Here is a 26,419-nt window from a genome sequence, read left to right on the forward strand (position 1 = left end):
TAACACAAGCATGAAGGAAAGATCCCCCTGATGCAGTCCTTTGCATTTCTTCCCAGAGCAGGAGTTCATACTGCTGCTTTTCAATGAGGAAGACTCTGACTGACTCAAATTTTCCACCACATTTCAAGACAACAATTCAAATAAAGGTTAATATAAGTATGCAAAAAACCAGTTTGTGTGTCAGATGATAGAACACTTTAGCACAATAAAGGAGACAACTCTTCTCATCCTCATCATGTCAGCAGTTATTGTAGAGTTTAATTTTGGAGGAACATGTCATTTTCCATGTGTAATCCAAGCAGCACTGAGTTGGATCATATGGAGTAMCCAGAAATGACAACCATAACTGAGGATGAGCAAATCAGATTCAGACTGCACCAGATAAAGTGGCCTAATTCACAGTGAGAGAACTCAAGATCTGTTGATAAAATTGCATGTATTATTCTGTGCAAAACTACTAAAATGAAAGCAGGAACCAATTTCCACAGTATACACAACTTTTATTCTTCTAAAACAGACACATAAAGGTGTTACCAACCACTTCAYGTCAGGGTGTTACATAACACATAGGTGAAACATACATCTCAGTTTCAAAAGTAACATCAGTGCCTGGGAGAACTCTTTTTTAGTTAAAAAAAAAGGACTATGGCATGAAAGAAAATGGTCTTACGCAAAGATCAGAACTTGCAATGTATTTTGTAGAACATCCAGAACTAAACTTTTATTTCTTGWGTTGCAATACAGCACCTTGTTTTAGATAAATGGCACAAAAAATGYCATCTGCCAGGAAAAAGTTCTGTTTCTAAGGCACAGGACAAGTTCCTTTTCTGAGGTAGAAAACTGTTGTACCACACACAGAGCAATAATTTACCTAGGCCACTTTTCTTGTTGGTAGAAGAATGGAACACTCACTCCTACTGGAGCTCTAAAATGAGAAGAAAATTTCTATCTAAACTTCATCACATGAATCAAAACCATGGTAGAAGTTACTAATGTACACAACATCAAGGAAGCAAGGGCTTCAGAGCTCACATTACCACACTAGCCCTTGTGGGAGACTTGTGAGAGACACACAATCTAGCCCTGCACAATAGCGCTACCCTGGGTAGCATCGCTTATTCTYCAAGGTGTGGGACAGCCACATGTAAGGCACTCACCTGAAAACTCACCAGAAAAAAAGGCTATGTCCACAACTTGAACAACCCTGTCAGGCCAGTTAGAGCTCAACAAAGAGAGAAGACATTGAGGAGGATTTGTGTGTCCAACAGCCAAATGCACTGATCTGAAAATTAAATCCCCAGTGGAACTCTTCAGAGGCAAGCAAATGTGACCCAGCTTGACCCAGTTGCCTCCAGCTGGCAAGCACATATTTAAACTGAATCAGGTCTAAATTTCAGTCCATATTTTTAAGAAAACAAAACCTGTGAATCCCTAGTATCAACCAGCCAAAACATGGTTCTTCTACAATTATATTTAAAAAAAAAAAAAAAGGGAAAAAGAAAGAAATAAAATTCTGCACAGTAAATAGCTGCACAGTGTAATGAAATTTATATTTGCCAGTTATGAGGCTAAAACTTTTTATTAGAATGCATCTGGGAGCTCTGTGTTTAACTCTTTCAGATGGTGAGTGCTGTTCACTTTGTTTAAAATAAATGTCAGTAGGTAACCTGAAGGCTTGCTGTAAATCAAACCTGCACTGTATAAAAACTGTTATTTGTGTCCTAATGGGTCAAACAGAAGAGGTGCCCTCTCTAAAAGAGCTGGATACCAGATTCCCCTTTCATTGATCGAGGTTTCAACTCTGGGTGCTTGAGTTTATGACAAAAGAGTTCACAACACGGCTGGCAGGAAGTCGATAGTTTGATAGATACCCTTTGCAGTTGGTCCTGTCTCTAGCACTTTAACCATGCTTTCACTCTGACAGTTATTACTGCTGCAATAAATTCTTCAGTAAAACAAATAGGCTCTCTGAAAATGTATTAGCCCAGGCACACTATTTTACTTAATATAACTGCAAGTCTTAAACAGGTAACTACCACAGTAAATAGGCCAATATATTTAGAAAGAATCATGTGTGTGTGTGTGTGTGTGTGTGTGTGTGTGCGCATTTACAGTAAGTTACCTAAAGTTCCCTTCAGATCATGTTGCACAGCATTTATTACACCTTCAGGTTATACTCTTAAAATTCACAAAGTAACTGACAGTAGAAGAGGCTTTAAAAATCTATTTTTATAAAATGCTGTAAGAATTCTCACACAGTTTTCAAAATTGCCTGGATTAGTTTGCAGCCTGAATACTTATAGTGATCCCTAGACCTTTTGGTACTGTTGAAAAACTATTCTCATTGTCCTAATACTTGGCCTTCATTGTTGCTTGTCTTCCAGAAATCCCAGTTGTTTCCATTTTCATACAGGATGCTTAATAACAATTGGCAACAGGTTTTGATTTGATCGGGCAGGGAGAGTGATGGTGTCCAGAATTCTTCATAGGGGTCCATTGGCAGCAGAAATTCACTCATTCTMCTTTTCCCTAGGCCATCTGTCTTAGGAGTGTTAGTCCCAAAGGAAATCTCCCTAGATTTTGAATTTTGAATTCTCATCAGCTGTATTTATGTCTTCATAAAAATAGTTTCTAGGAAAATCTGCAAACATTTGTCCATTGTCATCAGTAAAAATAGGCGATATGAGAAAAGTGCTATCATGTTATTGATATTCTTCAATGTTGTTTGGTTTTCACTTTTTTCCATCTGCATTCATTAGCAATTTTTATTAGACATGGGGACTAATATTAAAGCTAATTTATTAGCAGCTATAACAATTTTTCTCCACTTACCCCACAGTCAGAAACTGTCTACATACAGAACCCTTCAGCACTCCCCTCTACATCCAGAGACTTTGTGTCACTTAGGGGAGATGTCTTGAGACATCTATCCTTCAAGATTAAATGCATCCCTTCTGAGTGGCAGTTGCCACAATTGAAGTAAGCATTTACTGCTAGTGCTCAGCCATGCAGCTAACTGCTCTGTGGCTCTGGCCTCTCAAGGTGTAGGACATTCATGGGGGAACACTGGTAATTTTGTTTTACCCTGCAGGCATACAGTTTCTGGCTACATTGTGAGGAAATATCSTTGAGTCCATGCTGAGATTGCTGTGCCTGCTGCTCAGAGCTCTCATGAAATGAACTAAAAGGATAAGAGCTCTCTTGACCTTTAAAGTCCACYTATTTGGGGTGATGGATCTACCAGACATTAAAAAAAAATAAATCCCAAGCCCATTAGAAAACAAGTGAGGATTGGCTGAATAGAGTGATCAAAAATCCATGTGTTAGAACAAAGAGAAAATCTGTGTTTTAACAAAAGTAGAAGAGGATTGGCAATTAAAGTTCATTTCCACAAGGTTATCACTGAGGGCTCCTAAGAGTCTCCTATTTCTTTCCATTCTATTTCTGCCACAATAAGAAGTTGTATTATTTTCATTTCTTTGATCTCCTTTCTGATTTTTTTTTTCAAAAACCAACCTGTCTTCCTTATTACCAGTTATCAAATCTTCCTTATTACCAGTTATCAAAATTCCTGGGACAATCTTTATGAGCAGAAATCAAAGCAAAATATTATCAGGGGAAAAGAGGGGAAAAGTTAACAAAACTCTGAGTGTCCAGGGTTTGATCAGGTTGACTAGATAATATTCTAAAATCAAGGGTAATTTCCCAAATATTGYGTCCCTCTGTCTCAGTGAGAGTTTTTTATCTTTCCTCCACACTCCACATCTGCTCGAGGAGAAGCAAGATCCACTTTCCATGAAGTTAATTCTTTATTCACCAAAGTAGAAGGKTTTTAGGCATTATACCATTTTGCTACATACCAACAATCATGTGAATATGCTACGTTACTGAGATATTTTCCAGCTTAACCACTTCTACATCTGTGCATTGACTCAAACCCTGAATTGGTTTGTGGAAGATTTGGAGGAGCTTGGACTGTTAGAAGTTCCACAAGAATACATCTCTGCACTGGTCAAACGTCTTGTTGCTCTTAGAAATTCACAACAAGGTAAAAAAAATTATACAGCCCTAAAGGAAAAATAAACAGCAGACTCTTCTTTTAGTGTATTTATCAAACAGATGAAAATAACAYCTGACACAGTGGCATGGAAAGGTTTGCAACACTAATCCATTTCATTTTTCTAACAGCAGCATTTTTAGTTGCTGTGTTTTACAACTGAAAGTTCATTTGAATGTAGAAAGGTGGAATTCAGCTCTTTCAGTCTTGGCATAGGATGACACGGACCTGAACAGAGCCACAAAAAACCTTGGCCCTTTTATGTTCATGTAAATGACACTATTGTTTCTGATAGCCCATAATACTTACAGTGCCATGGATGCTCCAGACAGAAAAGATGGAAAGCGCAATAGAAACTCCTGATAAAACTATGAGCAGATTGAGCCAGGGATAACAAAGCAGGAAGGGAATAACCATTCTGGGTCAGAACAAATCTTATCAGGCAGTGCAGCCCACAGAGTTGACCATTCCAGTAAATACAAGTAGTCTTCAAATCATCAGGAGTCTCCTCCCCAGTGCCCAGCTCTGAATTGATGAATGACATGGAGCAGAACCTGGTAAAAAAAATAAAAATAAATCTGAGATGTAGAAGTTTTAGACTCCACCACACAAGAAGAGAGAGAAGAAAAAGAAAACAAACAAAAACAACCTGATGGCATTGAATAAGGACTTCCCTTGTRAAAAACAAGGTCAAGTTCTGCGGGAGAGGCTGGGTCTTTTCCAGCACTACTGAATCTCAAGTCTGTGGCAGAATCAGCAGGAGGATGAGAAAATCTCCACCATCATCAGTGAAGTATCTATAAAGAGTAAGTTCCTGTACAGCCTGTGATGCTGTCTTCTGGTGTGAAAAATGAATCTAGAATAGCATCAAAAACATCTGGTTTATGACAAGTGAAAGAATGCTACCAAAAGGAAAGGGTGTTTGAATCACCCCTGACCTCAACTTAAAAAAATGAAAAAAATCTATCCTTGTATAGGATATATATCCTTGTYGTCCAAATGGACAAGGGAGATGAAGAGTAGGGTAAACTGGCATACAAGATACTTCCAGTTAATACTTTCCCAGACACCAGCTGTTTTCAGTATGGGAACTCCACAGCTGAATGTGAGTTCAACATATTTAGTGATTTTCTCTTTATAAATCTGCCCAGTCACAGAGCCTGGACAATGTGAGCTTGCAGCGCAGAAAGCCAGTTATATCCTGGGCTTCATCAAAAGAGGAGTGACCAGAGGATTGAGGGAAAGGATTCTGCCCCTTTGCTTTGCTCTGGTGACACCCCACTGGGAATGCTGCATCCTGCTCTGGGGTCCTCAGCACAGGAAGGACAGGGACCTGTCCAATTGACTCTGGAGGAGGTGACCAAGTTGATTAGAGGGGCAGAAAAACTCTGCTGTGAGGAAAGGTTTAGAGAATTGGGATTGTTCAGGCTGGGGAACAGTAGGCTTTAGGGTATCCTAATTGTGACCTTCCAGTACCTAAGCGGTACAAGGAAAACTGAGAGACTATTTTCCAGAGTCTGCAGTGACAGCACAAGGGGGAATGGCTTCAAACTGAAAGCTAGTAGGTCTAGATTAGATATGAGGAAAAAAAATCTTCTGTGGTTGGTTCAGGCACTGGAATAGAGAAGTCGTGGATGCCCCATTCCTGCAAGCAATCAAGGACAGGTTGGGTGGGGCTCTGAACATCTTGGTCTGGTGAAAGGCTTACCTGCTCACAGCAGGGAGTTGGGAGCTAGATAATCTTTAATGTCCCTTCCAATCCAAGACATTCTATCAYTCTATGCTTCTATGACACTATGTCAGTCCCAGACACATGCCAGCCCCTCTCCAGTGTAGTACTATGCTCTCCCACACTTCCAGGGAAGAAGGTACCACTAAGCACCCTTCATCACACTAGACAGTGTGGGCAATTGGAATTTTAACTGAAGAGATTCAGCAATGAGTCTGTGTGTTTTCCTTTCCATCAATAGAAATCAAAGAGTAAGTCTGCAGTAACATTGCCACTGCGTAGCTTCTGTGTTTAGATGTGTGATCTTCCAAGATTCTGACAGTTTTACTTYTTCATGCAGATGCAAAGTTCCTTGGAAGGGTGCACTCAGTGCAGGAGAAAGCGTGAGTAGTCATGTTCACAACTAATTGAAGATCTTACTCTTTAGACTTTCAGCCCTTTTGGAACAARTCCCTCATTTGTTTTATACATGCATTTTGCATGAAACAATAGATTCCTGCTGTCTGTAGTAGCTGCTAAGTAATAGTGGTGGAAATTCAATCAAATCATATGAATGGATACACTCTTCACAGTATGGCCATGGTTTCCTTAACTGTCCAAAACCAACACTTCATAACACAGAGCAATACTTGGAATCATCCTTCTTTTCTTAGTAATTCCTTTGTTTAACAGAGGAAATTGAAGCTRTTTCTGATGGATTAATCCTTGAGAACTTGATACACAGATTTAATATTTTTCCTTATTCAATTCTATTCATTCATTCATGCAAAGTCAAGTTGGAAGAAACCAAGAGGAGAGTTACTAAACAGATTTTCCGCTGTCTCTAATATTTCCCCTTGTGCTTCTCCTTGTGCTTCTCCTTGTGTTGCAGAAGGCCAGGGCTCCAATCCATGCACTTGCCCAGTCTTCCCAGTCGGAGACAAACTTTGCTGATCACATCAAACATTAGAATATTGATTTTTTCTTCTCTTTCCATGGAGTTTTCTCTATTCAGTCACGTTGCTGCAGAAAACCGGACCTTGGCTCTTTCCCCAGCCACACTGGACACATATTTGCTGACATGTCGTTTCAATTAGACTACCCAAGAGCTGCGCAGAAACAGGAAACCGCTCTCAACCTCAAACCAATCCAGACACCGGAAACCAGGGGTAGACAGAAGTGAGCTGCAGCTTCATTAACAACAGTCAGAGCAGCAAAAAGCAGTGCTTGCAGAAGGACAGCAGACCTTGTGGGGAGGTATGCTGTTCTGGGAGGCATTAGTTAAACCCATGAGTTAAATCCTTCCCTCTTCGTTGTCTCAGACACATTTCAACTCACGCAGGTAGCCACCCATCAGTGGCTAGGGGTCCATCTTCACTGAATTCCCACAAAGGAACAACTTTATTGCAATGAAAGGACACACAAACCTCTTCAGATCCTTTTGGCATTGTAGCCAAAGGAAAACAGCCACTGAAAAACACAGCTGTGGCGAGGCAGCTCTCTAGTAAACTGGAATGTCTCATWCCTCAGTGAGCTAAAAAGTAGCAACACCACTACATTACGCTACCTCCTGGTATGTAGATATACTTCGAGAGATGAACAGAAATACTTGGGAGGGAATGTCTGTCATTCTCACGTAATCATCTCTAATGGGTTCTTCCATACAGAAACTAAATTTGGCATGTAATATATATGAAGGTTATTTTTCAAAATAGCCAATTTTCACACTAAGAAACCACTTCACAGAAATTTTGCCAAAAATCACTACATTGCTAATTCTTTTGCTGAAGCAGTGTTTTAAGGGAATACATGTATATATGCATATGTAAATAAATTCTAAGTAATRTTTCTGGTGGACTGCAGATCTGGCAAGATTGTGTTGCTACCTAAAAAGAACAGATGTCAGTGATAATACAAGTAGCAGTGCATGAGAGGCAAGTTTTTAAGCACTGTTTATGAAAAGCAAAAGCTGTATAATGGGAGCAATGTCTTCATTATCAACATCCTTCCACTTGACAGTCTGTGCAYCCATTGCAAACAAATAAGATTTATTAAGACATCAGGAGTGGTACAGCACAGCTAGCCCTTTCTCTGGATTGGGGAATTCTCTGGACTGTGGAAGTCCAGTCCCTGATTGCTTTTCTGACTCATAAAGTAATGACTGTTGTTATTTACTTGCTGATAGGTGCTCTTTAATATATAATATAATTTATCATTTGATTAATATCATTTAAAGTAAAATATATGTATAATAACATGTATTATAATTTAGTATAATGCAGCCTTGACACCCACAGCAAAGGAGGGTGGAGGAATATCCTCATCTTGACTTAGAGCCATCAGTTCTGTGGTACAGACCATGCAAGACACCCCAAAAGGCACACTCAACTCCCAAAAGCCTTCACCATTCTGCAACAAAGATTACTCTGTCATTAGCAGCCATGGGGAGCTTTAGCTGCACAGTAGGACCTGGATCCAGGCCTAATTCCACAGTTTGGATCACAATCCAACAGGTATTAGAGATGAGAGGCCATTCACAAGGACCACATTTTTTTCTGAGATATGTAGCCAGACTGGCATCTAGTGGGATTTTGAAATGTGCCTATGAGCCTAACTGGATTTTGAAAACCTTTTAGCACTGATCAACAGTTTTTGGTGGCTAAAATCTTCCAGGCTGGCACGTGGTTTTGATTTGTAGTCAGTCTTCTGCTAGCAGAGCAATTCAAATCTAAAGTTTCAGTTCTAGTTTCTCTCTCTACTTGATTTGTTTTTTCATTTGAAAAAAAAAAATAAAAAAAAGAAAAAGAAAAAGAAAAAAGGCTGTTTTGCTCTTGGACAGAGCTAGGAGTGGCAGCTGAAYGTGGTAAACAGGAGACAAATGCATCAGCTAACAGGGCTTTTTTTAGAAACTTCAAGTATCACTTGAGAGAAGATTTGGCACAACATGTTTTTATACAAGTACCACGTGTTGGATAGTTTGGTGTGATTATGCTCTCAGCAGACACAGAGAGTGACAATACATGCTTTACCTCTCATTTCACTGGGAGGATAGCCCTCCAGATGACATGACAGCACTGATGTTGTTGATCATCTGACACTCAAATGATAATTTACAGAGACTTTTATTGAGCTGACCTGTGTCACAGAATGACATTAAAGCCTATTGGTTATCACTGTTTCAATGAAGGGTCTTAGCCTGACACGGGTGTGTCAGGATTATTGAGTTTGGGTAAAAATATTGAGTACTTTGATGATGGTTCATCTTCCCATGTAAATCAGTCAGGAAAGAAAAAGCATGGTCATAACTAGAAACACAGTTAGAAAGGAACTGGGTATTTGGCAGACATGTCGGGAGCATCCATTTGTAGATTATATATTTCTTCTAAGCCCTTTATTCAATTAAACATCATTCAATTGCCAAGAGACAGTCTCCATAAGATTCTTATGTTGGGAAATAAAAGCAGTTGAATAGTTTTCTTTTCATTTTATTTTTATTCATAACATTTTAAGTTGTTTTTGATTAGGAAAAGTTTGTTCACTGGCTTTTTTTTTTAAGTATCAGTTTGTGTTTGCATCTCTTGATGTGGGATGTTATATTAAATTATTCATTTTTACAGAATGGAAATTAATTATTGTGTATGAAATCCCAAACACATATGGTCACAGTGCTGGTTAGATCTGCCTCCTGCTATGCTTTAGAGATTCAAATTTGGAGGTAGTATGTTATTTTCCATGCCAAGACCACCTATGGTTTTCAAGATATAAGTATCTGAAAATTAGCATTTTCACACTGAGCACTTGTTCCAGCTTTATTATACATTGACGACTACCATCTTGCAACTACATGTACTAGAAGGGATGTTAGCAATCTATAAATGTAATTTAAGTTCTTCTGAAATTCACTGACTGACTGCATTTTCTACATCTACCTTTAGCACCATGTAACATCAATCTCTTCTTTTGAAATCTCTCAGAATGTCTTTTGACTGATAGCAGTGATTGGCATTAATTAATTTCAAGGGTCAGTTGTGAATGATTGGTTTGTCATGGTCGAGGACTGAATTATATACGATCAGGAGAGCGTGCTGAAATGGTCAGTCAGTCAGTGAAAATCAAAGAACATAAGTTCAGATGGAAAAGAATTCACAGYTCTGTTTATGAATGCAGCCAAGCCACTTTACATCTGAAATTAAGGGGTTTTGGTCTTGAATCTACTCTTAAGGAAATAGCCCAATCTCTAACTGCATTTTTTGCAATAAAATTTATAGAGAAAAARAATATTTCTTTCTGTAAATGTCRAGGAAAGTATTATTAAACAGATGCAGGAAAATATGTTCTTCATTATATATTTATAAAAGAAAGTCAGATTAATTTCTGTTATTATATAATAAATTTATATTTTACTCTTCATTGATGCATCTACATTATACGCTATCAAAAGAAGAAAGATTCCAGAAGAAGCAACAAAAAAATAATGATCCCTGTAGTGTCAGTGGTTTTTTTTTTTGTGTTTTTTACTTTGCTTTCTGTTTTGTTTCCCCTGCAGTGTGTAACTAAAGGGAAAATGAAAAGAAAATAATATTATTAGATGCACAGAATATGTTTGAGGGAACAATATCTTTATCCAAAAAAATGATCATTCGAGATTTTTTGTTAACTCGTATGTTGATAAAGGTTAATCTTGGAAGTGTTCTAATTAAACACATCAATGAAAGATCATTGCAGGAAGCTTGTGTAATAAAGTAGTAAATACTTTGACCCATACATCAGTACCTGAGGGAACTTATAGAATATCTTAGTAGAAAAGTATTTAGAAACATGCTGATGACTGATGGCCAAAATGGTAACTCAATTTATTCACCTTCACATCTGAATTGGTGGTGGTGCAGATGAACAATTATTCAATAACAATATAAAAAAATTRATTTTATTTTTTATTGTTTATTTCATGTGTCTTGCAATCTTTCAAGACAGAAAGATGCAACATTTATCAATCTATATAAGCTCTTGATTCACCATCTGAGAACATCCAGCATTTAGTGCAATACTTTTTRATACATAACAATGATACCTGGACTATGCACAGGATCAAAAATCACATTGGGTAGATTTTACTTCTCTGCAATGCTCTTATATTCAAAACTTGAATGATATTTCTAAGAAAAATGAAGGCCAAGACAATGCTAAGAGTCTTATGTATTTGCTTGGAAGAGCAAACGCTTTGCTCTTCTTTTATCATAAAGAAGGACAGCAGTCCATTCACAACAGGGTAACATTATTATTTTATAGGATGAAATTAAACCTTTGGGCAGTTATTAAGATACTAATGGGCTAGTTTAGACTTTGGGCTAGACATCTTGAGTGTTTGGGGGCTTTTAGGGCAGCAGTCCACTGAACTGGAAATCTCTGGCTAAAACTGCATTCAAAGAACACAAAATAGTTTTCTAGTACATCTTGTTGACTACAACATAGTTCTATGAGTCAGTATCTTTTGAGGATAGTAATGTCACCATTAATGTGCCACAGAAATGAAAATAGTCCAGTGAAGTGCAAAATTTCACAACATTTCACTCTTAAGAAGCCATAAGAATGGGGCCTGTGACAGTGAGTGGCACCTCAGCATTCTCGAGAATGTCATGGCACACGTATCTAGCATTGTTTGTAATAAAAAATTGTGAGTATGATAAATGCCAGCTCTTCCCATCTGCTTCTCAAATCAGAACAGATCCGATTTCTTAAAGGTGTTGAGCCAAAAGTGGACCTTCTGTATTCATAAACTAAACTGGATTTAGATTGTTTTCTTTTTATTGTTATAAACTTTTTTAATTTTAAAAACACAGGGACCACTGTCATCATAGTAGTGTCATAACACAGGTGCATTTCATAACACAGGTACAAGTTTTTCATCAACAACAAAGCTGCAAGTGGGTGTTATTTATTAATCCAATAGTACCTAAAGTTCCAGCCATGCTAAGTTCTCAAACAGACTAGGATCTGCACAAATATAGTACTTCCAATCTGTGTGTGGAAACCATGCCATCAATAATCCCACACATTTAGAATATTCAGTAAATATCAAACTTCTGTTAAAGAATCAAAGATGGAGAGCAATGTTAACAAATAGGGAATGAAGAGAGAATCAGGATTGCAAATCATCATGAACATCCATGATACACCAGGTGAAGAAAAGTTAAAATGACTAAGCAGTGCTTTATCCACAGTAAAGTTCATAGAAAAAAACAGTCTTCCCTTTAAAAAATTTGGGATATCATTTATATCAGGCAATTTTGTTCTTGAGGCTTCTTTTATACCTTCTAAAATATTAAAAATTTGTCAGAGCCACCTGGAACACTGCACCCAGCTCTGGGGTGCTGAACTCAAGAATGAGGACAACCTGTTCCAGTGGGTCCAGAGAAGGGCAATGGAGATGATCAGAAGGATGGAGCACCTGTTCTACAGAGACAGGCTGAGAGAGCTGGGGTTGTTCAGTGTGGAGAAGAGAAGGCTTTGGGCAATTCTCATTGCGGCCTTCCAGTACTCCAAGAAAGCTTAAAAGAAGGAGGTGGAGGGACWTTTTATACAGACAGTGTCAGGACAAGGGGCAATAGTTCTGAACTGAAAGAGTGTAGGTTTAGACTAGATTATAGCAAAAAAAAAAAAATCTTCATTCTGAGGGTGGTGAAGCACTAGAAGAGGTCACCCAGAGGAGTTGTGGCTGCCCCATCCCTGGAAGTGATCAAGACCAGGTTGAATGAGGCTTGAGCAACCTGATTTATTGAATGACTTGCCTGTCCATGGCAAGCGTTTTTGAACTAGATGATCTTTAAAATCCCTTTCAGCCCAAATTGTTCCATTATTCTATGATTCTACTGAGCAGTAAGAGAAACCAAGGTGATGGACACATTAAAAAATACCTGAGACAGGGAGAGAGAAATAGGCTGATAGAAAAGTAACAAGGCCACATGGCATCAATCCACAGGTGATATGTTTTGGGTGACAGCTGGTGCCTGGAAGCATGCAATATATTGTAAGGCTTTTTTTTTTTTTTCAGGAAAGTTGGTGTATTTCCAAACATTGGTGAAAAGCAGAAACACYGAGAGTGGGTCAACCTCCCACAGTTCACATCTGATCCATTGAGAGTAAGATTAAATGTGATTGCCATAAATACTCATCTTGTCTATTACCATGTAAACTGATGGCAATATATATAAACAAAAGTAGCTGTGTGTCAGTCATTTAATCAGGTGTCACAACTTTATTAATTTACTATGTACACAAGGACAGAAGTTTACCAAGGAGAGTGCAATCTCTGATAGGGGAGGTTTATCTCCGATTTTTTTTTTTTTTTTTTTTTTTTTTTTTTTTTTTTTTTTTTTTTTTTTACTTTTCTCAAGAGAAAAGAACCCTGCTTTACAGACTTGCACCACTAGTGAAGCAGTGTAATAAAACATCAAGCACTGCAGGAAGAATGATCAGGCATTAGGTAGTGATCAAACTAATAATCAGGCGATGTAGGTAAGTGGAGAACTATCAGTATACAGCTGACACGAGAGTTGCAAAGAGCTTACCCATCCACTTTCACCCTATTTATTTAAAAAACTCTAGCAGAGACAGTGCAGACCAGTGCTACCGTATCAGTAAGCTTAGGGGGTGACAGTCCATGTCAAAAAGTGAAATAACATACAATTTACTCTGTTAGTATTTTGTCAGCCAAATAGAGAGCAGAGTGTGCAGACCGTTTCTAATTCCAATACCAGCAGGTTATGGCTACCAATCAGGCAGGAAAAGACAAGGGTTGAGAGTCTGCCTGCATTTACCCATACTGTGGACTCCCAGGACAGGGGAATAGGAACTAGCAACAGAAGTTATTACCTGGACTTTTTTCCTTCACTGTATTCTTACAGTGCTTGTGATATCTTAAATAGTCTGTTATTTATCAAGTTCACAAATATTAGAATTTGTCCTCATATATACTGTACTAGTGTCGGCCCTGAATACAGTTTTTATATGAATTTTAAATTTTGACTGCATATATTAGCAGATACCAACAATAACTGAGCTTCATGGGTGCATTCTACAATACCTATAATGCCAATACAACTCAGGAAAGGTTTCATGGTTCCAGTCCATCAGTGCTATTGCTGAGATTCAACACAGTCATGTGTTAAATGTTAAATTGTGTTGAATTTGCTTGTTGAAAGTTGCTGCTCACAATAGAAATAGATAACAATGTCTGGCTATTGAACAAAGAACGGATCACAGTTCTAGCTACATTGGTTCCATGTCATCTCTAAAACATCAACATTTTAAAGTTCTGTAAGGAAAAGAAAAGAAAAATTGAAGAAGCAACACAAGATTTTAATGGATCATTTTAAGCCTTTAATGAGAATGAGGGTACATCTTGGACACAGGTCATAAAACTGGCTTAAGACTGACAACAATGCATAATGACTGTGCAAAGGAATCCCCATTATCAACCTAATAGTCAGGAAAAGATAGATTAGGATGGCACAGTGTTCACATGTGGCCTCTTGGGGATCATTTCTTAAATGAATTCTTAACATGCAATGYTGTAAAAAGATGATTTGTTGAAACTTGAGGACAATTTCTTTCCCAGATATTTCAATGCTTTTAGCATGGCTGATGACATATTTCCTATTTAGGTTGCGTGCCTGGAAAAAAAAAAAATGATAGGAACACTTTAAGTGGCGTAAAAGCTCAGTTTAATAAACTGAGCATTTTAAACTATTGTATTCATCCGGATTCATATATTGCAGGGCAAAAATACATTTTGCTTTAAAGATTTGATAGACACGAGGAAAAGTGCTAAATATAGGTTTTCCCTGCTAGGTCCACTGAACTTAAAAGAATCAGAATCAGAAAAGTTCTCTGTGACATTGTGGCTGGAGCAAGTCTTCATTAATCCAAATGGCTGTCAATAATCATGAAAATTCTTGGTGCATTTTGTCCCATTTAAAATACAAAAGTTTTATATGGAGACCTGTTGACATGGGCACCACAGAAGGAGATCAGCCTATGATGTTAGGTTATGGACCCCACTGGAAAGAATTATCCATGTATTTAAACAAAGAAATCTTCCTGTCCATTCTGGGGTGGTATCTGCTGAAAGAGCACCAAAAGAAAGCCCAACATATCTAACTTTTTGAGGACTTTTCATAAAAATATAAAGAAAATAAAAAGTCATCAACTATGTGCCACCTTTCAYGATGCAGGATGACATAGCAGGACAACAAAGTGCTTCCCACATATACATGTGAATTAACAAAGAACAAAAACAATAATATTAAAAAAGTTGGTTTGTATTTATTCTGTTATGAAAAGGCTAATAGTTACCTGTCTCAGAGTTGGCACAGGGACTTAAAACATTTATCAGAAATCAGGCTTATGCAATCATGCTGCTCATTTACCCTCTACTTCTCCTCATAACAACTTTTGAGTCTACCCACCAGTTTCTTTGTCCATATCACCCACTGACTTTGAGCCTCCAGTAATGATTTGTTCCCATTCTGACATATTTTTTTTTGTATCCCAGTTCAGTCCAGAAGTCACAAAATTAATTAGATTTCATAAGTACTTTGAAAATCAGCACCTGAACAGTGGAGAAAGGCTGCATCAACTCTCCATGGAGAAAATTCCTCCTGCAGCTTGGCATTAGGTCCAAAAAGACCACTAGTAAACCAAAGAAGTTGGATAGGGGTCTTATGAGATGTAAAGATACTGCTGCAGGAGGAATTCTTGGAGTCCCAAAAGGAAACTGAAGTTCTTGCAGTGAGTAAAGAAGATGACTCAGCATTTATGTCTGTAAAACCAAAATGCTTATCTGGTTTTAAACACTCTGAGTGGTCCTTTATGTACCTGTCTAAGGATGTGGAGAGATGTCCAAAGGTTTTTCCATGCATACAATCAATAACATGAAACCCATATGGCTTGTCACTTGGCTGAACTGGGATGCACTTTGCAGAGGGCCAGAATTTGGTGTGGGTGATATGATGCTCTGAGTCAAAGTCAACTAAAGTCAATGGGACCCCATCTGCTGCCTTCAGCAGACTTTGGATCAGGCTCATTGCATACTGATAAAGATCAAGCAGAAGGGGGCCTTGAATTCTCATTCTGATTTATGCTGAGTAATTGAATACAAATATAAAGACAATATAAATAACTTTGGAAAGGTCACTTGACTAGTCAGCCTAGGAAATAAATTTAGAAGTCTTAGGTAAATGCTTAAACTACCAGAGAAAACACTATTTGAAGGCATCAGACAATTGTTTTATCATTATGGGTTTTTTAAGAATTATAGGCATAATTCAAAATCTACATTTTTTTGCATTCCTAATGTAATAAAAAATCAATAGGGCTTTTCATCTGTTTTCTTATGGCCTCATCCTTCTATTGATCTCAGCTCAAAGTCCTCACTTCAGTGAAGTCTCACATATATAAGGACAGACAGACTCAGCCTTAATGAGTTCCTGTACCAGCTTCGCCTATGATATATGCAAGATTATATATAGATCTGGARATAGCATCTGACAGCCGGGTGCTGCAGAGGAGTGGGTGGAGACAGCCCTCAGCCTACCAGTGTGACCCACTAAATACCCTTCGGCAGTAACAWAGGAACCCATCTGTTGGGCAGTCCAAGAAATGGGGTGCTAACATCTGGATTTCATTTCCAGAGGAAAGAAAGAAGAACATAAATACATGTTCCTTTCCTTTCCACTTTGACTCAGCTGTTTGTCTTTCAAGAGTCAAGATTTTCTYCAACCTGGACAGTTCATTCAGTTTATACTCGTATATCTTTGAAGATGGGCTGTTCCCCAGCTGTTATATCCAAATCTTACATATGTACCATGGAAAATGAAGTCAATTTTGTACTTCCTGACCTGACCAAAACAAGCTTTGTGGGATACCATTCTGAGGGCCTGAATGGTTTKGGTACCACAGCTTGTATAAGAAGGTGACCAAAGACTGGAATATCTATACTTGCACCAGGTATTTCATGGCACCGAGGTCATGACATGAGCTGCAAAAGCATCAGAACTTTCAGAAGTCAGAAGACAGAAGCATAACAGCCTGCAGTCCTGCTGAGGTAACTTAGCTGACTGAAAAAGTCGTATTGAAATTGCAGAATACCTAGTCTAAGTATTGATTAGGTCACTTGTATTGATAATGCACCACAGGGAAGCTGTAGTCAAGTCACCAAATTCACAGTTGAAAGTGACACTGAAAGGCAGCAGAGAGCTTAAACCAGAATAACCCAGATTTTCTAGTTTTTATTCCAGTGTTCTAACTACTAGTCAGTCACTCACAACCTTGAGTTTACAATATTGGATTCTCTATGCTGCTCACCACAGTGAATTCCAAGCATCTATTCCCTATCACCTGCAGAATTTTAGTTTACTGATCCATTCCCTCAACAGGAAAATATGTTTGAAGTGCAAGTCCCCAGTCTTGCCCACAAATTTAATTTTAATAATATGACATTCCCATTAAGGAAATGGCACTTTCAAGGTTAAAGATAAGAACATGACTGTTTACAAGGTTTGCTTTTGACTTTGTCGTTAATACATACCTACAAAGTCTAAAAGCCAGGCAATCATTCCTTCTATTTCACCTACATGGAGGTTCCTACATGTCTAACTGCGTGTGTTCACTGATCGATTCAATATATTAAACTATTAATTAATACAAAAACTTTAGCTATTTTGTACTCTTGAGCAATATAAAAGGGAGGTATGTAAGTTTCCCATTCCATCAAAGTAATTTTACCTTAAACCATCTTCTTGGGCACCTGGCAATTGCCTGTGAGGAATTGTGTAGGTCTATCTTTCAAGACAGGACTCTGTTTTGGGATTTACATTTTGCACTGTAGAAAGAAGCGTAGTTTTTCTTAACTGTAGTTTCTATGCCATGCCCAGAAAGGTCACAGCTCATCCAAGACCAGTGGGGAAGGGAAGAGGTAGGGAAAGATGAGAGAAATGGCCACAGCAACCTGGTGTCTTATTTGCCCTGATCTTTAAGAAATAATATTTTTCTTTAAAGAAAAGGTGGAAGTATCAAGAATCGCAAAGAAAGAGGAAATAGTTTGGGATCATATAAAAGAAGTAGGGGGGACAGAGGTGGTGTTTGGAGCTGGTCAGGGAATGGAAGGAATAAAGATTCCTTCCCAGGGAAGGGAAGGATTCTTTCAAGATTAGTCAGGACCCTTTATTGCTGCTTTATATTCTTTAATTAAAATGGATAGGGCAACACAGAAGGAAGCCTACAGTTTGAAGAGGTCTTCAGTTCGCCTGACTCACTGGCATATTTGAAGACAAAGAAAAGGTTGCAGGATCATTTTATATCAATGCATTCCCTTTTATTTGTCTATGATGGATGTAAAAATGTAAAAATAACATCATGCCAGCTGTGAAGGAAGTGACTGCCACAATACATTGGGATGCTATGTTTCATCCAATCTACAGACCCAAATAACCCAACTGCCCAAGTCTTTTAAAGACACTATTTCATATTTGTGGAAAGTAAGGTAGAAAAAAAAATCACCCAGATCCCTCAGGCAATATACAGCACCTTCTGCTTCGACTTATAAAAATATCATTATTAACATAACCGATAAGTCACACTTGACCCCAGTTAGCAAAGGTGAATGTTTACCTCCTTATCAGCCCTGTGGTTCAGGCCATGCTGGGTTGAGTTTAGCATCCCCATAATACATTTATGTATTATGTATTTATTGCATGATGAGCTTGATCATTTTCTTCTCTATCTCAAGAAGGAAAATAAAGAAAAAGTAAGTGACAGAGAGCACTGGAAGGAAAGCTGCAGCCAAACTAGGGCAAAAGCACAAGTAACCATTCCTCTTTCTCCCTTTACAGTGAACTTTTTTTTTATCATTCCTGCTTTGTTGGAGTAATATTAAAGGTTTAATTCCATAACCCTGGCTCACATAAGAAGACCTTTTGCAAGCAGAAATACCACTTGAGTTTAATGAAATTAGTGTTGCTATAAAATGGGTTTTAAAAAAGGACCCAGGTGGGAGTCACTGGGAGTGGAAATTGGACTAGTACCACTGAAGGAAGTTTTTGCTCTTTTCCTTGTTACTGAAAGACACCCATTAAATTAAGATATGACTAATTGGAACTAAGAGCAGTGTTGTAGGTTAGAAGCTCTGCATCATATCGTCATCTCCACTTCAAATTCAACAGAATCAAGATATTATGCTTTGATCCTTATTTACAGAGGACAATCACCACTTTCCACAAAAAACAGCCAAAAACTTTTTGCTGTTTGGGGCCACATCACAGCCTGGGTGGGGCCGGGAACTTCAGGAACACTTCTGAGTGCCCATTTCAGTAACAACACCCTGTTTTTGTAAATGAAGGGTCTGCATTTTCTCCTGCTAGATGTGCAGGCATGCCTCACTAACAATTACTGAGGGTCACAGGCAAACAAATTCTACACCTACTGTACATAATAATTGTCATGAGAAATTATCTTCACAGCCTTCTAAGCTTCCATTTGCAAACAATGATCTATATGATAATRATATCTCTATAGCTTACAATGCATACACATTAGCCTGGTGCATACACAGCACAACTTTCCATAGAGAAGTCCACACTGATCATCAAAACTTTATTCCATACTTCATAGCTGGGAATAAAATGCTTGGCATGYTTTTATCAGCAAAGTACTCATTTTCAGTGCCTCTGGCTGTGCATTATTCTTGACTAAATGGACATGTTACAAACCTCCTACATTCCAACATATGGCTTTCTTGCATGCTTCAGAAAGAGAAATTAAGCAGCCATAACCATTAATAGTCTCTATTGTACTAAATGAAGAAGATTTTGTTGTATTATATCTCATAATATGGTTGCTTCAAGAGATGTCTCTTTAAAAACCAGAATGTATTTACATTCAAAATTAAGTATGATTTTCTCCCCATTTCTCATAAGCCTGTAAGATGGCAGACATGCACCTGGTCATGCTSTTTTCCACACAGCAAAGCATGCTTGTGTGCTGTTAAGTTGCATATGATACCTGCTCTGCTGAGTTGTTTCTCTGTCTCTATGCATGCAGCAAGAATATTTTAAATAAGATATTTGCCATTAACAGCATTTTCATACATGCATGCTATTCATAAGAGGGAAAGAAATAATTTTGCTTTGGATTAAGCTCAGTTTTAAATAACAAACTGCATTATTAAACCTACCCCCTTCCTGAGGCAGGGGCACATGCCTGTGTGCATACACAAAGGTGCACACACCCTCAGAGAGCAGAGCGCTGCATTTTCCTCTGAGTATTGTGTGTCCCCTGTAGCCCTTTAATGCTTAAGGCTAAAATGCTAAAACACTAAAAACAGGTGTACCTTGACCCTCTGAAGATCTGATAAGATCTGACTGGATCAAAGGCCAAGGTCACTCGAGTCATGAGATTGGCTGAGTGATATTATTTTTGTCATGGTTCCAAACTGTTGAGAGCTAGGACTCTGATTCTGGCACATGAGAATCAAATGATATGATAGTCTAGTTATTAAATATGACAGATAGAAAAAGCTGTATGTTGCACAGCTACTCTGTGATTAGTAGCCTATATTTTACAATGTCACTGCTCTGAATGCTGTAATACTTCCAAGAGTCTTTCAAGAACTAAGGCTTTTGAATTTAAAAAGAAACAATAAAAGAAGAYAGAGATGAAATCTGGTAACAGTTCTGTAAGATTTCACAGCTTGTTTTCCCAAACAGTATTCTATTTCAATARTTCAACTGTAAAACTAGTTCTCTACCACCATTTTTTCCTTAGAACCATCTTTAAATCTTCTATTTTATTTTATTTTAATCAGACCGATGAATAAACTTCTATGGAACATTAGAGGAAAGCAAAACAAGAAAAGTTAGCTCTATCTTCTCATTTTCCTGTTATGCTTGCAAATAGATGCAGCATTTCAAATCCATCTCTAGTCCCCTACAGGTAACCTGTCTTAAGAATTAGGGAGGAACCCCTGCAACAATAAAAATGCCCATCTCACCCATGTATCTCAAACACTATCTTTTTTAAGGTAATCAAAAGTATAGTAGCTTCATGTTAAGCATGGCATATCTATAACTTACACGTCCTATCAGTTCATTCATCTGTAAACTAGATACACTTTTCCCTCTCCCTGATGCCTTGCAAATGTTTTCAAAGGGCTTTGAGATCCACTGATGAAAGACATTTTAATAGCATGCAGTATCACTGACATGGGCGTCTTGAGTGCCTACTTGCATTTTGAAAATGCAGCCTTTTGTCTTTAGAAGGAGGCCTAAAACCCTAATTAAATCGGAAGATTTTTGTGGGCTGAGGGATTGTGCTRTATTAGATAAGTTAGCAATAAACCCATCAAATAGTCCAAGGGGAAAAAAATAAAATGCAATCAGGTAATCTTACAATCAGCAGATAAAAGCTAAATAGAAACATATTACATAACCTGTAACTATAATAGGCTAACACTGCATTATTTCCAAGGCATATATACTGCACACAATCAGGAAGAGAGTGTAGAACCATGAAACACCCAGTGAAAATGAGATGGGAAGGGAGAATTTGCATTCAAAACTTGGGATTTTCTGTTGTTTCTGCTCAAAGAATGGATGATTGCTTGATAGAGGCAATAAAAATTATATCAAAGCATGCCTGAACAGGCAACAGTTGCTACTGTGCTTAAGACCGGGCTGGAAGGAACGACTACTTCTGTTTTGAGTAGAAGTGGGGCCCCCGGTCTCTAAGAATGTGTRCATGATGTATAATAGATACCTGTCTGATATAATTAATTATATTTTTCCTAAATTTAACATKGCCTGAAGGGTAAAATCATTTTGCTTGGTGAAATCCCTCATGCCACACAAAGTCTGTGCACAAGTCAGATTTAATTGCTGTGATAAAACCACAAGAAAGACCAGGTTTGCATTAAATCTATAACCACATCTAGTGAAGAATAGCTTTAATCACCTTTGAAATGGTGACCACAAGATAATTAAAGGGAAAGTGTTCTCATTAGCAATTATCCAGGAATATCAAATCTCAGTTTATCTTGAAGTCCAATTTAAAATGACTTGGCATGGTTTTAATTTTTTCCTCTATTTCTGAGGTTATGAATCTACTAGAATTTCTTCTATGAGGGTGGGAAAAAAATCGAGCTTGCCCTGTGGAATTCCACAAYCATGCTTTCTTTCCTGTGTCTGTGTTCATCAGAGCACCAGGTAACAACAGTGACTTCTCATTGATACCTTTGCCATTTTCACATTCAGGACAAACTGAAAACTGAAGTTTTTTTTTTCTCACTAAAGACATCCTTACTTGTGTTGCTAGGAGATGATGTATCTCCTTGTTCCAATCACTAAAATCTGTTTGGTGTAGTTTCTCTGCTCCGGGTAACAAATACTTGACCTCTTGCACATGTTCTTCCAGTGGAAAAGGGAAGCAGAGTCTCACTTGAATCTGAGCAATAGCTTGCTTCAATTTGCACGTGTAAATCAGCCTTGAATATGAGTTTTTCAAACAGCACCCAAAGACCACCCCTATTGTCCAGAATCAAAGCAGATCTCTGACTCCAGGCTTTGACAAGAGTACCTGTGTTATGAAATGACCCTAATCAAAGAACAGCACAGAAAGCAAATTCTCCTGCTTCTCCCATTGTTTCCTCTGACCTGTTTAACAAATCTAACCCACCACATCTCATTAGGCTTAGCCTTTACTTTACTGTAAAGAAAATTAATTTAGAAGACTATCTTTAAGAACACCAGTTATTGCTAACAGCACAACATGGTATGTGTAGTAGGGTAAATGATTGTTTTACAGGAACTTATTTCCCTCTGCATACTTTCTCTGTTTTCCTCCTCCTTTCCTCTTTACACACCTTGGCAAATATGCCAGGAGGGGAGATTTTGGTCTGAACTGCTGCCTATGAAATTTCAGACAGCTTGATTTTTGGCTTGGCAAAGTTTGGTAAGGGTTGCTTTCAATATTAGGCTTATAATGAAAGGATTGTTGTAACCTTATCTGTGTTATGTGGAAGAGATCAACATCACTCAATCATTGAAAAAAAAAAAAAGTAAGTAGAAGGCTTCTTTTCTTTCTTCAAACGTAATTTAGTTTTCCTTTCCCCCTTTCCCAAGTTTCATTGTGGGTTCACTGAGCTACTCTCCCCTTCAGGCAGAAATGGAAACCAGAGGAGTTGCATTCCTTCAGTCTGTTTCTGACAGCGACTGTGGCTGCATCAAACTTAGCAGCTAAAGACTTGCCCTGCACTCTGTAGTGCAGCTGGGCAGAACTTGGCTTTTTCAGATCACAATGTTTTTAGAAATACTTTCACGAAGATTTCACTTGGCTTGCTGCTGCTGAATTGCACTTTGAGACAGGCAAATACCAAAAAAATAACGAAAAAAAGGTACCAAAACACTCAGTGTTGAAACACGGCATTTCATCTGGTCCWGAGCTGAAATTGCATGGTRCTATGAAGTTTGCATGAGACAGAGRAATAAAAGAATTTTTTGAACCTTGGCCCAGGTTTGCTTTGAAATGTTCACAAACCATAGCAAAACTTTGAACTGATGTAAAGTGAGATTCAAGTTTCTAATGAAACCAGGCCATTTTGCGTGGATTCAGGTTTCATAATGCAGGTCTCTTACAGCTGTACTCTCAAAGGAACATATTCCTATCTCAAGATGGGATTTACATACTGTATGTAACTCCCCACATGTCCCGGCAAGATTATTACTTTCTTATATAGCCGTAAATCCTAGAGCTTTATGTTATGTCAAGGGAATGGATAATCCGCTCACTAAGGGCCAAATCCTACCCCTTGAACAGGCATGTCAAGGCCCAAGAGGTAAAAGAAACCCTATTCTTTGAGGAGATAGATTAGCAAGGCACGCCCTCCACAGCGGCACAGGGGATGCTCAGTTCACACTGGTGCACCAGGGTCCCTGAACAAGGACATGGTCAGCCCCAATAGCCACACACAGCAGCATGGCAGCCCTGCACCAAACACATCAGGCACTACTTAGGACGTGTCAATCAGGTCCTGACACAGGTTATTCTTTTCCCTAGAAGCATCCCTGCAACTTAAATTCAGAGGATATTGGCCAATTAATGTGGATAATGTCAAACTGCGGGGAGGAGAAACAGAAAGCATCAGATTCTGGACTCAAGTGTGACTCTCTTACACTAAGGGGGGATGGGGTTTTTGAGTGAAAGCAAAATAAAGATTTATAGCTCGGCAATATATTTTGTTTTAAGAAAATCAAAGGGCTTTTTTCAGAACCTGTGTATTCTTCATAGCAATTTTTTAACAGCAACCCAATTCTCTCATATGCAGTTCTCTATATACACACACAACCAGGACTCCCCATTATCTGCCTGTTTTATTTCCATAATTTTGGATCTCTCCCACCCTGCCCACCCTTGGGTGCCCTGAAGTTCACATATGTAGTGATGCACCAACAAAAAGAGGGTGTGCAGAATTTCTGCATTTCCTAAGGAGTATCCCTCCAGGAAGTGCAATCAGCCAGGAAAAATGCCCGGGTGCAAAGACCAAGAACAAACAAAACTGTCCCTTCTCAGCAGCACCCATCACATCACCATGGCTTGTTTGTGCTCTGCCTGAGCACTGTYCATATCAGGGCAGCTCCAGAGAGCAGGGCATGGCTTTGCTCAGAGCTGATGTCTAATGCTGGGCCCACCTTCCTTTCTTTCCCCTTCTCCCTGYCAAGCCAGGGCCCTTCCAACACCCCCTTTATGCTGTGCAGGAGTGGTGTATGTAGGAAGCAATTAACTCCCCACAGCTGGTCTAATTCCTACAGGACTGGAGAAACCACTGTAGTCCCTTTCCTAGGCAGCTTAAGGATTAACTCCTTTTTCCCCCGGGTCTCAAGAAGGGGTGCACACTCTCATGAGTTACGTTACAGCTCTGAACACATTTGACAGCTGACTTTCAGCAGCAGTTCCGCATCTGAAGGGTTATCTGTCTTTAAACAAAACATATTATCAGTAAAAGATTAAAAACAAAGTTCTGTGTTTAGACTCATTATTATAGATCAGGCAAATATAATCATGTCCTGTAGAGTTCAATCAAAAGTATGGTAAAGGAAGTACACATTGTAAAATCTAATTTCTTTCATGCAAGTGATTAATTAATAATAATAATAATAATAATAATAATAATAATAATCACAATACATGGCACTTATATAGGAGCTGCCATCTGAGGATCTCAGCACTTTTCAAACAGCTACAAAATCTCACACATGCTAACAACATGGCTTATGATCTTTCCTGCCTAACCTTTCAAAACTTTACATGCCATATGAGCGTGTTAAAACCAGGAAATGAATATGCCTGTGACTTCACAGAATTGGACATGGGTTTAGGTCTAAATCTGGTGCAAATATGTGMCCACCCTAAGTGAATCTGACCCCACCATGGCTGCAGTTAGGATATTATTGGAGTGAGGTAGATATGTGTGCATACATGTTTAATTACTATCTGAGTTTTCATTAATTTAGGGAGTGTCTTGGTTCAAGAAAAGGGGAAAAACTTGGTTCAAGGAAAGCAAAAAAGCTTGTACTGCCAGAAGTCATCTTTACTTTATGTTGCCTGAGACACACACACACACACACACAAAAGTTTGGCCAGGTTAGACAGAAAATTCATTAATGTGCCCTTGATGCAGTCTCTACCACAGGTGCTCACATAAAGCCCAGCCAGATGTAAAATGTAGATCAGAAGTTAAATTTCCTCCTGCAGGTATGTTGGCAAAGGCACTTGGTGCAGAGCCCCACACATGTACACCTGATTGGTGACTGTGAGGAGCTGGAGGTGAATGATGAAACTACAAAAAACAAAGATTAACAGATTCGACCCATGTGCTTGGCAGATATATTAAAGTGTGCAGATTGTCATTATGTGCAGGGTTTGGAAAATGCAACAGTAATTCCTGTCGAGAGGAATCAAGAATTAAATGGGCCAGACCCTGGTGCCCAGCTTCTCATATGGCCTCAAGAACATTTACTGACTGAGAAGGGACATTGATGGCTTATGGATATGGCAGCAACTCAGGAACCTGAGGTGTTTGAATTGATCTGCTGTATGGCCAGCAATCACCTCTGTCACCTCAGTTAAATATGTTCTCTCCATATTTCTGCTTTCTTTCCACTTCAGAGTTAACTGTCATTATAAAAAACAGGAATTATTTTTAGGGTGATATTCCACTARATAGTGGAGTAGTTCCTTTAAGAGGCAGTTTCTAATGATCTAGTGATCTGTGTGACCCAAGGAGACTMAGGTTTGTGAGCACAACTCTCCATTTTTTTCATTCTTGGCAAAGTCAGTATTATTGATTTGGYATCAGACCAGATGAGGCCTCACAAAACTACTCTAATTTTAATATACCTTAATTTCAATATGATGTGCTACTGAGCACAGTAACCCATTAATTGAAGCTTTTTGTTTTTAGATATATGTATGTATATCAATTTAAAATCCCTTTAAGAATAAAAGAGAACACTTCCTTCCTTCCTTCCTTCCTTCCTTCCTTCCTTCCTTCCTTCCTTCCTTCCTTCCTTCCTTCCTTCCTTCCTTCCTTCCTTCCTTCCTTCCTT

This window comes from Malurus melanocephalus, unplaced genomic scaffold (assembly GCF_030028575.1).
Source record: "Malurus melanocephalus ecotype Western Australia unplaced genomic scaffold, MMel_1.1 scaffold_161, whole genome shotgun sequence".
In the NCBI taxonomy this organism is placed as follows: domain Eukaryota; kingdom Metazoa; phylum Chordata; class Aves; order Passeriformes; family Maluridae; genus Malurus; species Malurus melanocephalus.